This window comes from Athene cunicularia (assembly GCF_003259725.1).
Source record: "Athene cunicularia isolate RWA chromosome 23 unlocalized genomic scaffold, athCun1 chr23_part1, whole genome shotgun sequence".
Lineage (NCBI taxonomy): Eukaryota > Metazoa > Chordata > Aves > Strigiformes > Strigidae > Athene > Athene cunicularia.
In genome coordinates this window covers 2,876,540-2,890,184 of record NW_020799130.1, presented here as the reverse complement: position 1 = coordinate 2,890,184, position 13,645 = coordinate 2,876,540, and the positions used below count along the sequence as shown (strand labels likewise).

General features: G+C 57.6%; 1 protein-coding gene across 1 annotated transcript in view; it reads left to right on the top strand.

Annotated features, from left to right (window-relative positions):
- Nucleotides 1–13,534: 13,534 nt before the first annotated feature.
- HEYL (hes related family bHLH transcription factor with YRPW motif-like) overlaps nt 13,535–13,645 on the top strand; it is a 9,320-nt gene continuing 9,209 nt past the window's right edge. Inside the window, exon 1 of the mRNA XM_026863391.1 lies at nt 13,535–13,645. The gene's annotated coding sequence lies outside the window, so the exon portion shown is untranslated.

The window sequence follows — 13,645 nt, the reverse complement described above, 5'->3', positions numbered from 1 at the left end:
TTTTCCCCCCCCCCCCCTCCCCGAACTGTTTCATTTTGACAGACTGTTATTTGTCACATCTGAGTGATGAGCACCTTAGAGGAAGGTCTAAAATCCAAACAAACAAAAAGTCTTGAAAGAAATGAGCATCTCAGTAACACATTTTCAACACAGGCTTATAATAAGGTCTCGTCTTTTTAATGTGAACCCCGGATACTGGGTTCTGAACTGTATCTCCGAGACCCATTTGGCAGCTGGGAGGGGGAGAACAGCCTGGCCTCCTCCCGGTTAAACATTTCCAAGGTGTTTCCTGAGGATCCCATTGTAGAAACCCAGCCAAGCCCAGCTCGCAAGCGGGCTGCACTGGGGCCTCCTGCCAGCCTGGGGGGTGACGTTGCAAGAGGAATAGGGTTGTCAGCAAGCCCTGAGGAACCCCCCCGGCCGGGGCAGGGTGCTGATGGCATCCCATACAGGTGCTTGCACTGGTGCTGGGGGGGCGCGCACTTCGGATCGGGGGTGTTGTCAGCACGGGGCTGTGCAGGAGGAGATGCCCTGCCTGAAAGTGCTGTTAGCTGCAGGGAAGCAATGTGTTGTGGTTTTGGGGCAGGGCCCTGGATCTCAGCAGCTTTCACCGCTGCCTTTCCGGGCCCTGAGATGGGCAGGGAGATGGGTGCAAGCTGGGGGGGGCAGGGACACAGTGCAGGCAGGAGTTTTAGTGACTCTGCTCAGGGTCCTCCTGCTGCCAGGGGCTCACTGCGAGGCGCGGGGCTCAGGAAACAGGCCCCAAGTGAGGTAGATCTCCCCTTGCACCTCCCGAGTCCCTCCCGTGTGGGGAGGATTTTCCATTCCTGCAACGGCTGCCCCCCTTTGGTTTTGTGCCCCCACATGGCCTCTTACTTTTTTTTTTTTCTCCTCCATCACTACAAATGGCAGACGTGGATTTGCTGCTTGTGTACTTTCCTCCTGTGCCCATCTGTGACACCCCCTCGGGCTGGGGGAGCAATGTGGTCCCCAGGACCAGCCGCATGGACTGGGCACATCTCCCACCCTGATGGGCCAGTGCGGTTGTGCCTCTTGTGCTGCGCTGGCCAAGGACTGGACTTTCCCTGCTGTGTGTTGTTGCTGTGGGTTTCGCTTCATTGTCCTCCAGCGGTTTTTTCTTGTGAATGGACTGCCCTGTTAATGAAAACCCTCTGGGTGTTTTTCTGTAATAAATTGTGTTGGTCCCAGCCGGGCTCTCTTTTGCCGTTCTCACAATGGGGATTTTGGCTCCCTGGTGCAGCCAGCAAGAGAGTCTGGGTTCCCTGGTGAAGGGGTGGGGGTGACAAAAAGGAAAAGGGCCTTTGGGGATTTGTGGGAATTCAGAAAATGTAATAAAAGCAGCTACCTGGGAACTGGAGACCTCTGGGAGAGGTGGGATTCCAGAGTTGAGAGATGTGCTGTGATACAGCTACCTCCCTCTGCCTCGTGAACAGGCTTTTATTGTAACCTGGGATCGTGATGAAGTCCTGGATAAAAATACAATTTGGCAGAAGATTTTTGTCAACTTGATCTTCTCCCAGCCAACAGGTGGGAGGCAGCAAAAGCTTTTTAGAGGAGATTTATTGCTGCTGAAGTACCGGGTTTATCCGAATAGCGACACTGCAGCTCTGGTGTTAGCTCCTCCCTGCAAGTAAGGAGAACACATGGGTTAAGGGGAAGCAACAAATTCTCCATCCCTCACCAAATATAGCCAAGGAATGTCCATATGCCCTAGGGCAGCATCTCTGCTATGGGTGTTCTTTAAGGGACGGGTGGCCCTCAGCAGAGAGCGTTCTTGTGCAGCCTTGCTTGCTGGAATGCTTTCCCCTCACTCATCCCCGATCCTGCGTGTTCTTCCACCAAATGCCTGGAGGAAAAATCAAATTCCAGCACTGATAAGGCTCATGTGAAAGTCCAGGTGGGCCCACCCAGCCTTGAGAGCTCAGGATGTTCATGCTGAAGCCAAGAGCTGCCTCTGATGTTCATCAAGGCAAAGACTGCCCCGAGCCCTTGACTCGCTCCTGGGGACCAGCGTTGGCACTGGGGCCAAGGACCCAACAGGTCATGGAGAGATACGGTCCAAGGCCGTGGTGGGAGGGAACAGGGAGATTTATGCAGTTGTGTCTGTGATGTCTTGTCATTGGTTTGCTGCAAGCCTGAGTTTTTTTGTTTCTGTTGCCTGTTTTCTGAGGTTTTTCCTTCATCAGGCATCGAAGGACTTTGCAATGAGTGTGCTTTGAAATAAAGAACATGGAGGAGGAGAAAGCGGAGGCAGAGCTGATGGAGAATTATGCTGCCACTCAGCTATTGTCAGCGCAGATGTTCACAAGGTAATCATGGCCTTTGAACAGCAAGAACTGCTTTTCATGACGAATCCAGGATTTAACCCCAAGAACTTGTGGGGCTTCTTGGTGAGGGTGTGACACCCCTGGTGACCAGCTGCGTGACAGGGAGGTCTGGCAGAGGGTGGACTCTGCTCTCCTGGTACACAGGGTAAATCATGACATCTCCCTGCTTCGATTTCCCCATCACTGTATCAGAGATCAGGATGATCCAGAGGTAAAATCAGATCTGGAGGATGACTCTAGCTCCTTGCAGAAGAAAAGCAGAAATCCAGGAGTGCAGTGAAACCCTGTATCTCTGCAGCGATGCCTGCACGCCCAGCAGCAGGTCCCGGTGTGTAGGGGCCATGCAAATACAGGGCTGTCCCGACAGCCCCGTGGTGTTGGCCGTGAGGGGTCCCAGGCTGTGCTGGCAGGGACTCCACCTTGTCCCTGCAGTGCATTTTGCTTTATGTCCTTTCTGGAGTGCAGAGTAGGGGCCAACCAATGTGAGCAGGGACCTGCAGCCATCCCAGGAGGCTAAAATGTCAGGACAGGGAACCTGGTGACAGGGTGACAGAAACACCCGGAGTTGGAAGAATAGATAAGAGGACCTGCCGGCAAGAGAACAAGCAAAGGGCACTTGCTATCAGTGCTAGCGGGGCCGTGCCAGGATTTGAACAGCCTGACCATCTCGTTCCTTCGACACCGCTATTTATAGCAGTGTTCGTTGATGCCTCTGTCACCGGAGCCTAAAATGGTTCCCCTGTGTGCACCCGGGGCGGCTGGGCTCGCTCATCCTGCGCTGGGGAGGCCACCAACGAAGCAGTGACTCAATGGAGCGTGTGTGAAGCTGCTCATCGCCCCGCTGACGGAGGAAGCCGACGTCTCCCTCTGCCAAGAGGCAGCTCCACGCTGGGCCAGCTCCTTGGAAGATGCACCAGACGGTTTCTGTTTAAGGCCTGGCCTCTCGCCAGAAAGAGTCAGTGGGGTAAATAGACCCACCTTCCACCTCGCCGCTTCTTTCCCCCCCAGAACTGGGGCTTGTCTGGCTCTGTCTGGGAGCCAGCAGTTTCCACAGCTTGATGCTGGTCCTTAAGGTAGCTGTGGGGATAGCTCTGTGTGTTACCCACGCTGGTGGAAATAACCCTTCGGTTACTGGGCTGGAGCAAAATGCAAGAGGGCAAAGATCTTGTAACTGCAGAGCAAATACACCCCATTCCCTGCCTGGAGACTTGCCTTTTAAAAAACTGCTTCGTTTTCCCAGTTCTGCCCAGACCAGTGAGTGATGGAGGTGGAGATCAATCTGTCCTGGTGTTTTCCCATTCCTGCAGCGAAAGCTTCGTTACCAGGGCTGCACTTCAAAGCTTCGCTGCCAGCGCTGCGCTGGATAGGACTGTGCACATAATCCCACCGAGGAGGAGAGGAGGGGGTCTCCGCAGCCCTGGGGCTACAGATGCCAGGCAAGTATGGCTGCACTCTCCAGGGAGCGATGGCCAGCCCCACGCTGCTCTGACACAACCAGTGCCAAATTTTCTGGTCGAATGACTTGAGGTGGGCATTAGTGTTTAAAAAAAAATATATAGGAATAAAATCCTCAGGGATTGCATCCAGCAGTCCTGCACACAGGCTGAGACTTCCACTTGTTTTCTCTTAGGGCAAATTGCACGGTTATCCCTTCGCTTTGTAGCAAAAAGGGGATGCAGAGCCCAGGACTGGCTCTGAATTTTTAAGCTTTACTCAGTGGGAGCTCACGTCCCTCCGGCCAGCGGTACCCCTGAGCAGCTGGGACCAGCCCACGCTCGTGCTGTGGCTGTGTCCTTGTCACCGTGGCCGTCAGCAGGGAGCAGGGACCAGCAGTTTCCTCCTCTAGATAAAGCAAACCCGGTCAGGGCCGTGCAAGTTGGCATCTGCAGGCAGCGGAGTTGAGACCGTCCCCTGCGAAACGGGAACCGCTTCCCATCACAGCCGCCAGGACAAGCGCTGTCAGAGGTGGGAAAGCCCTGAGAGAGGACCAGCAAAGTCTTTATCTGGAGAATCCTTGTCAGAGGGGAGAATAAATGAGGGAAAACACGTTCTGATTGCCCTGTGAGGAAAACCCTGCTCCGCTGGCGCTTGCTTTTGGGGCTGCATCTGTCGGGAATTTGTGCACGGGTGGCAGCGGTCGCATGCACTGGGAATTCACCCCCGTCCTGGCAGGGATGTGTTTACCCCGAGGTTGGGCCCATTTCTGCCACCACAGCCGTGGGGACACGGACGGGGACGGTTGTGGTGCCGAGCGGGTGCCACGAGAGGGCGTGAAGGGCTGTGCGGCGCGGCGGTGGCGGGGTGCGATGGTGGCAGGTGTCCCCCCCTAACAGGCGTCCTTCGTGGGCCAACATGTTCCCAGTGGCATCGCCACCTTCAGCGGTGCTGCCTGTTGCTCCTTCCCCTTCAGGCCTGGGTTTGGGGAGGGTGTGAACGGGCGTCTCTGCCCCGGGTGGCCATCTTAGCCCCCAACCCATCACCGCGTGGGGTATGTCCTCCATGGGGAAGGACAGCTGCTTGAAGCCCACCAAGCTGGGAATGGAGAGGTGTTCCTCAGTGCCATCTGCGCCATGGGGCACTGCGGCCCTAAGTGCCCGTGTGGCACGGAGGTGGAGCCACCATCTTGAGCACTGTGGTGCCAAGGCAGGGCCGCCATCTCGGGTGCCATCTCGGGCACCAACGGCAAAGCTGCCATGTCAGGCACCTTGTCACCCGGGGTGACCGGGCTGCGGGGCCACCCCCCGTGGCATGGCCGGGGTGATGGGGGCCCTTTCCTGCTGGCTGTATAAACAGGCCCCCGCTTCCTCGGCGGCCCGGCGGCCTCCTCCAGGTGCGGCTGGGAATCATTAGGAGCTCTCCGCGCCGGGCTGAGTGTGGGAACTGGAAGAGAAAGCTGGAGAGAGGCCTTCTTTCATCTCCCCACTCCCTCCTCCCCCTGTGTCTGCCAAGCCTGGCTTCCTTTTGAATCCTTTAGCTTGTGCCAAGCGAGGGAGAAGAGGAGGGGGGGGGGGAATAAAGAGAAAAAGGGAAGAAAAAAAAAAAACCCACAGGAATGTGTCCAGGGATCTGGCTTCATTCAGGATGCAGAGCCCTGAATACCCCGGCTCCCTCTCGGGGAGCAGGAGGGAGGGAGGCCATGGCCGCCCCCGCGATGGAGGCAGAGGGAAAACAAACAGGGAAGCGGCATTTGAGCCGCGGCTGTTACCACAGTGACTGACAAAGGGCTGTCTGGGAGGGGGGTGGCCGCCTCTCCCCCCACCACGGGACCGGGGAGGCGGGAGCACCGGGTCAGGGCGCCCCGAGTCCCGCGGGGGGAGCGGGGGCTCTCGGCGTCTGGGCGAAGCCTGGGCCGCGTTTCATCCCGGCATGGGGACGTGGTGCCCAGACAGACGCCCTTGTGTCGGGGCTGTCTCTCAGTACAAAGGCGACAGGGCTGCTCGCAGGGAGGGTGCGAGGGGGAGGGCGGGAGGCTTTTCTCCAGCGCTTCGGCAGGATGGGTTTTTGACTCGCTGCCGACTTTATTCCCAGCAAATTAATAATTTCCTCTCGTGGCAACAATGTTGGCCTGTGCGTCTGCGTGTGCGTGTGTGTCAGTGTCTCCCACTGCCCTCCCAACCGCGTTTTCCCCTTTCCCCACCGTGCACGGAAGGTCCACGCTGCTCGCAGCGGACTTCCTCCATCCTTGTCCTCAGCTGGGCTCCTTCCAGCTGTGCGGAACTGTCAGATTCGGCCCAGCTGTGACGGCCGCTGCCTTGGGAGCATCCCGGCGGGAGCGCTGGGCCCGGCTGTGAACTGATGATGCGAGTGCCGGAGGTGGCGGGGAAGCACGTTGGGTGGCGGGGAGGGAAGGCGCAGCTCCAGGAAGGAGCTCTCGGCTTTGCAGCGTGTCTGGCAGAGCGCTTGGCGAAATGGGAAAGCGAGCTGGCAGGCAAGCACGCGGGGCAGCCACCAGCACACGCTCGCCTCTGCGCCTGCCTGCACAGGGTGCTGGAGACACAGGGCAGCCGCACGACAAACCCAGCGTGCCAGATGGGAGCACCGGTCATCCCAGCTGCTGCAAAACACCCGGCACTTAATCTCGCGGCGGTATGTGTCACCCGAGAGTACTTGCATAGCTGTGCACGCTCGCATGAGCCGGTGCACACGCGGCAGCCTGCTCGTCCACGCACCTCCCCGCGTGCCGTGGCTGTGCTCCCTGCGTGGCCCCTGCGTGTTCACTCCCCTCGCCCTGCAACCCGTTCCCACAGCACCCTGCCTGCACGGCTGCCTGGAAACGGCGCGGGGCTGCCTGCGTGCCTGCCGCAGCACTGAGACCTCTCTCTCGTGTGGGCACACAATATGGCATAGAGTATCGGGAGATCTTCTGGGAACGCAGTCCATTCCTCTGGCAGCATTGTGTTTTGTTCCTTATTTATATCCCCGGGGTGGTGCCACAGGTGGGCAATTGTTCCAGCTGACAGCCTGAAAGGCAAAGAAACAAGATTTAACTTCCTGCTATTCAATTAGAGAAAGTGAGCATTCATCACCAGCTGCTGGCTGCTGGCAGGAACAGACCCACCCGCCGCGGCGGGCGCAGGAAAAGCTCTAATCGGCAGGAAAGCTGCCTGCTGCCGCGGGCACGGCGGGCTCCCCGCACGGCCCGGCTGCCAGGGCTGCTCCAAAGAGCCTCTAGGTAGGGCAGGATGCTTCCTCTCCGGTCCTGTGCTGCAGTCGATGTTCTCTCCTGGGGTTGTTTTTGGAAAGAAGATCGTCTGGTCAAAGCATCCACATTGGAAAGCGCCAGCGTGGGTTGGGGGGGGGATAAAGCGGGGAGCAGCCACGCAAGGAGGGAGGAAAGCCACGAGCTTGCGGTGCTGGAGGGAATGACAGCACAGTGGCTTCCCCCCAGGCCAGCCCCATCCCTGCAGGTTCAGCCTCTGCCCTGAACTCAGCACAATCCCTGAGCCTGAGGCCTCTGTGGCTGAGGGTTGGTGGCTTTGGAAGCCCTTTGGATGTGCACTCCCCCTCCTCTGTGCCTGAAGCTTGTCCTGACCAAGCCAGCAGACGCTGGCAGGTGTGTGGAGAGGCAGATGATCCCTGTCCCTACTGAATGAGGACCAGGACCCTCCTTGTCTCTATTTCCCCATGCACGTGTGTGCTCCCTCATGGTATTTTCTAGGCTGGTGAGGAAGGAGAGAGCACACGCTCCCGCAAGCTCTATGTCTGGTAACAAGGCTGCCTCCGTCTTCCCCTGCGCTGACTCTGAGCCACCCATGAGGCACCCGCTCACCGCGGCCTCGTGGAATCCCCAGCAGTGCCCAGGCTGCAGCCATGTCAGGGGCTTCCTGGCAGCTCCATGTGCTGGGAGCCCAAGGCCATTCCTGCTTCATTTCCTTTCCTTACTCTTCCCCTCCTGAAGCCGATCCAATTGGAGAAGAGTCTCCCGCTGCCTCCTCTCCCCGTCCCTTCCCCGTGCCATCTGTCCCCAGCACAGCAACAACTTCACAGCTCTGCGCCGGTGGCGTTTCTGCTGAAAGTCCTTTTGTGCACCTCTTAGCTGGCTTTCTATTTTTAATCCTTCTGTCTCCACAGAGACTTGGGGTATCTTCCAAGCTGGTTGTGATCATCAAGGATACAGTTGGAATCCGTTTTGCATCGCTGCACCAAGCCACATGCACACGTACGTGTTCACATGCCTACACGCACGCTGGCTGCCGCGCCAGACGTCGCAGCACTGTCACTCTCCCCGGTTTGAGAAGACAGACGCCCCGTCGGGCAGGATCCAGCTGAGCACAGCACCTCGCACGAACATCAGTTATTACCCCAGACTAGGAAGGTAACACGCTACAGCCAAGACAACCAACGGCAATTAGCCCTTTTGGGAACTCGACTTGAAATGCTGCAGAGGCTTTTCTGTGCGTGCCGATTGCTCTTCCTCCGGTCCTTTGGAAGTGATGTGAGTTGGACATGCCAAACCACTGGTCATGTCTGAGCAAAACTTGGTGCCTCGTGTCATTTCCATGAGGCTGGGAGGGCTCGGGGGGGATGTCTGGGAGTTAAAGGCACTTGTGTACCCAAGCAGCGAACGCACATGCTGTCATTACCTCTGCAATGCCATCTGGCCAGCAGCAATGCAGCTAGAACCAGGGCTGTGCGCAGAAGAGCATTTTACAACAGAAAGCAATTAACCGAATAAAGCCCTTTTTAAAATCCAGTAATTAAAAACAGTCCCTCCCCCTTGTTTTCCTTTTAAGCTGAAAGTTACTGTTTACTCATTTGCTTTACAAAGTGTGCCTTGTTGTGGCTTCAGAAGAAATGAAAGTTTGAAGTGGTTAGAGAAGAAAGGCTTTGGGGCTGGTGCGTTCCAGGCAGGGCGGAGGGGCAGGGGCTCTCCAGCCCGGCTTGTTTGTATTTGTTCTTGTCTACTCACAAGATCGCTAAACACACATTTAACAAGTGGTGAAACTGTCTACCAGCCTGCTCTCTCCCAGGGTTCAGGAGAAGAGCCTGGCACATTAGCATCGCTGGGGGATGGGGAGGGGGAGAGCAGGCCTTTTGAAGGGTTGGTGTTTTGGGGCTGAGCGAGGGAAGGGCTCCTTGCGCAGGCCAAGTCACAAACAAAGGCATTGTGTTCCCCGGAGCCCCGGGACTGGCCCCGGGGGAAGGCCAGGGCCTCGCTTCACCAGCCGCGGGTTTTCCCATCCCAGCTCCTCTGGTTGCCTTAGCGCTGGTGCAGCCTTAAGGCCACCCGTGTCTTCCCAGTGCCCAGAGACAGGAGCGGGGCTGGCACCTCCGGGGTTGGCTCGCTGCCCCTGACAGCCCAGAGCCAAGCCGCCCACCACAGCATGGAGGGCTGCAGCGTTCGTGCAGACCATCCTGTACCACAGCAGCTCGCCTTGTCCGCATCGCCCTCCCCAGATCTAAAACTTGAGAGGAACAGACCTGTGGCAACCGACAGTGAGTTTCTGGGACCTCTCTGTGTAGCCACAGGGGAGCCCTAACCTCGGTTTGGGCTCCCGGATGAGCCAGTAACCCCAGCTGTCAGCAGGGCTGGTGCAATATTAATTATCACTCATCGCTGCTTCTCTGTAAAGTGAGTGCCCAGCGCATCAGTATCATTATGGGTGGGGAAACTGAGACATATCAAGGGCAGTCAGGACTGAAATGCTGGCGTCATCCGACGCTAACCGTTGGGATGCTCTGCTGATTCTGGAGCAGGAAGGTGATCCTGCCCCTGGCCGTCCTCCAGCCCCACTGACCTGGGGACACAGTGACAGAGCTGTCCTACGCCTGGCACTCACAGCTGAGGGTCCCGGCCTTGTTCTGGGCACAGGCTCAGGGGGAAAAAAGCACCGTTTTATGGGGCAGAAGCTCTTGCAGAGAAAGCAGCACCTCCACGGTGGCCCGGCCGTGGCAGGTGCAGCCTCCCGTGCCCCATCCTGCGGGGTTTGCAGGGCTGCCCAAGCCAAGCCGCATTCCTGGCCGCGGCGGCAGGGCCGGGCACAGACCCGCCGCGGGGCAATAGGCGTGAGGACACAGGCAGCCGTGCCAGGGCGGCCGGGGTAGCGCCGAGTTTCAGTCAGGCCCTGAGCAGATACAGGATCTGCCCTGTCCCTGCCTGGGGAAGGGTGAGGCCATGGGTTTGTGGGAAAATGTTGTTTTTCCCTCCCCTGGACTGCCCCTAGCAGTCGGCTGGGCCGGCTCTGAATTGCGTGGGCCGGGGAAGTTGGGGGGGGGAGTTAACAATTGTAGTGCCTCTGGCTTGGAGCGCAGCCACGGCAAACAATCCTCTCCTGGCCGCGCTCCAGATCTGACAAAACATGGAGGTGATATCGTATTCGTACCTACATGCTTTCATCCCAAATCACCTCCCGAAAGCCCCGCGTGATTCTCCCAGTCTGTGATGAATCCCTCTGCTTAGCCACAGAACAAGACAGCCTGTCCACAGCGCTGCATCCAGGAATCCCGTCCAGCATCCCTGCGAGGCCTCTGCTTTTGAAATTACAGCTGTGGATCTGGCAGCCAGTGGTGGGACCTGAGGTTAGGAGGTGATGTTGACTGAAGACGTGCGGACAGGGCATTCCAGGCATGCACGGGGTTAAATCAGAGGTGTCAGTTCACGGGGAGGTAACAGATACGTCCTGCTCTTCGCTACCTCTGGCTTTCCAGAAGCGTTTGCCCTCCCTCCCACATTCCAGCTGCTGCAGCTTTTCACAGCTGGCCGCTCTCCGGGGACATTTCCCAGAGCTGAGCAGGAGGGAGGGGAGGGAGCAGCCCTGGTCCCAGCACGGGAGGGGGGCTGGTGGCTGGGCTGACCGTCACCCCCCTCCCCCAGGGAACCTCAGGCTGGAGCCCTTCCCCCCCAGGAGCGGGCTGGCACAGGCAAACCTGGGCAATCCCAGGTCCCTGGCAGGGATCCACCCTCAGCCCTGGCCCGGAGAGTTTTTCCTGCTGCAGAGAAGGGACATCAATCTTTGCAGCTCACTTATTCCTTGGCCTCCGAATCAGGGGAGCCAATTAGTGCTGGGTGTGATGGATGGCTTAGCCCCGTCCTCGTGACACCCATCCTCTGGAATCGGCTCCCACCACGCAGAGGCACAGCCAGCGGGGGACGGCTCTCGCCAGCCTCTGGAGTCCCGGAGGGTCTCACGGGGGTCCCAGGGATGGGGACAGGCACTGCAGCAATGCTTGCTGAGCTCCCAGAGATCGTGCAGGATGGGAACCAGCCCTGAACGCTGGGCCAGGGTTGATAATTCAGGGCTTGGGAAGAGATTTCCTCTAGTAATTCCCTGGCTTGGCTGTGGCAAAGCCCGTAGCTCTCTGGGGAAGAGCAGACCAGCTCTGGGAAGAGGTTGGTCACCCACTGTTTGTGGCTCTGCACTTGGGGCCAGGCTTTGCCACCGCAGGAAAGTGTCCCGTGGGAACAGCTTGCACGGACGCTCCCTGAGAGGCAAACAGGCGGCAGAAACCCCATTTCTGCAGCTGGACCCCACCTACCCCTCGCTGGCATCACCCCTTGCCCGCAGCGGGGTAGGTCTGTCCACTCTCTCCTGCGAGACGTGGATAATGCTTTCTGAAACCTGGCTTCCCTCGCACGCAGCTAAAGCCATTTAATCCTTCCCTGTCGTCTCCATTGAAGCGACCTGCGAGGGGTCTGGGCTTCGGCTGCTGCACAGCGCAGCTAATCCTGGGGTGGCTCAGATGGCCCTCGCAATCCCCCAGGGCTCGCTGGGGGCGATTATAAACGACTCTCCAGGAGCACAGGCTGGAAAACGGATCCAATTACAGGAGAAGTGGGTTTCGGGGCCCCTGCTCTGTTCATAATGAAGTGTAATCCTAGAAAAACATGTTGCCAATTACACTTCAATTGAACCCAGATAATGATGCTTAGACAAGGCCCAGAAAAGATGGAGTCTGGACAGTGAATTCCTTTCTAATGGGGAAGAAAAGTGTTCCTCCGTGGCAGGTCTGGGCTCCGCTTGGTTTAGGCTCGTTGTGACATGAGCAAGAGCCTGAATCTCTGGATCCCATTTAAATGGTTTTATCAGTGGAAAGAGAATTAATCTCTCAAAAACACATGTTTATGAGAAGTTTGGTTTGGAGATGTATGTATTTTTAACTGAAATCACTTCGGAAAGGGAGGAGGAGTGGGTCTCAGAACTGCTAAAATAACACGTTTCTAATTCTTCTGGTTCAAAACAACTTTTCATTTTGAAAAGTAAGCTAATAACATCTCGGTTTCTTGACCGCTTTTTATAGTGAAAATTAAAACAAAACATCGAAATTATAGAAGCAAAGTGCTATAACCTAAAGCAAGTGTTTTCTTTTCATTTTTGAGGGGTTTACAAACACTTCTGAAACATCAGCTTTCCCCTCCAATGCAGGTTCAGGTCTCTGTTGTTTTACTTCGGGAGGGAGGACGGAAAGGGGTCGCAGGGGCCGTGCCTGGCTCAGCCCCTGCGAGCTGGGCTGGGGCACGTGTGGGTGAAGGGCAGGTGGGAGCTGGCATTTGGCTTCGACGGGAGCTGCCTGCGCGGTGCTGGGGGATCGCAGCCGTCTCGGGGTTGGCGGGTGCAGCGCGGGTGAGCTGGCGGAGATGGCTGAGGCAGATAGGGGAGCACCCGACCACGCGGCCTCCGTGCACCGGAGACGGGTGGTGGGGTGGCTTGGCTGGCCCGAGCAGTGATGGGCTGTTATCGCCGCCACGGTCTTTGCAAAAAAGGCTTTGGGAAACCCACATGTTGCCAGATCTCAGTGCTGATTATTTTTTTCAAAATAAAAGGCATTATTTTTGTACTGCGAACCTCCACTTGAGCTCTCTCTCTCCTCCCCTCTCTCTCTCTCTCCCACATGCACACGTTTTTGCTGCCTTGGGGGATTTGAACAGCACAGGGCTCTGAAAAACAGACTCCTACCTCCTTCCCGCAAGCTCAGGGAGAGCGAGATGCTCTCTAGATGCCAGGCTGCGGGTCAAAGTTTCCAGCATTATGGAAGGAGACAAGAAAACAGCAATTTATCCTAGTGTCATAAAACCTAAAGTTGGGCTTTGGTCGGCTTGTTTTACAGGGTAGGTCTCAAATGCCCTGGCAGTGCCATGAGCTGGCACTTGAAGACACTCCAAGGCTGTGGGAGCATGGCAGGGGGCCGAGCTCCTGGCGGGACCACCGTGGCACGGTGCCGGGGTGCCAAACCCACCCCGACGCCTCGGAGCGCGGTGCCACCGCTGCCATCCCGGCCCTGGGCCGTGGCCGTTGATTAATCCCAGGCGAGGGCCCTTTGAGCGGCGTCCTCAAACAGCACAGCGCTTCGAATAAGCTGGTTTCCATCTGAATCATAAGTCTCCAAAAGTGCCTGCGCCGCGCAGAGCCGGGCAGACATGTGTGTGCGTGTGGGGCTGGATGTTGATTTTTCCCTGAAACAACTCAAGGCTTTATCAGTCCCATCTCTTTCCCACGGTTTTCTGTTGCCAGTGAGGTCACTGGTCCCTTTAAACTGGGGCTGAGGCCAATGTGCAGCGGGTGGAAGGGGGGCCGTGGGCAGAAGGGGGGGGACATGAGACGGTTCACACAGACTGTTCCTTTTACAGGAAGACTTGGGATTTCGACCAGCGAGCGGGAGGAGGCGGAGGGGGGGGGCCCTGGGAACCTGGGAGCGCCGGCGCGGCCGCGTAATCCGTCACTCCCGGGAGATGTCTCATTAACCCATTAACCGGGGAGGTTGGGGACGTGCTGGGAGGAGAAGCGAGGGGAGAGCCGGGGGTGTGAAAGGCAGCGAGCGGGCAGGGGAGGAGCCGTGCGAGGCAGGCACCGCGCTGGGGC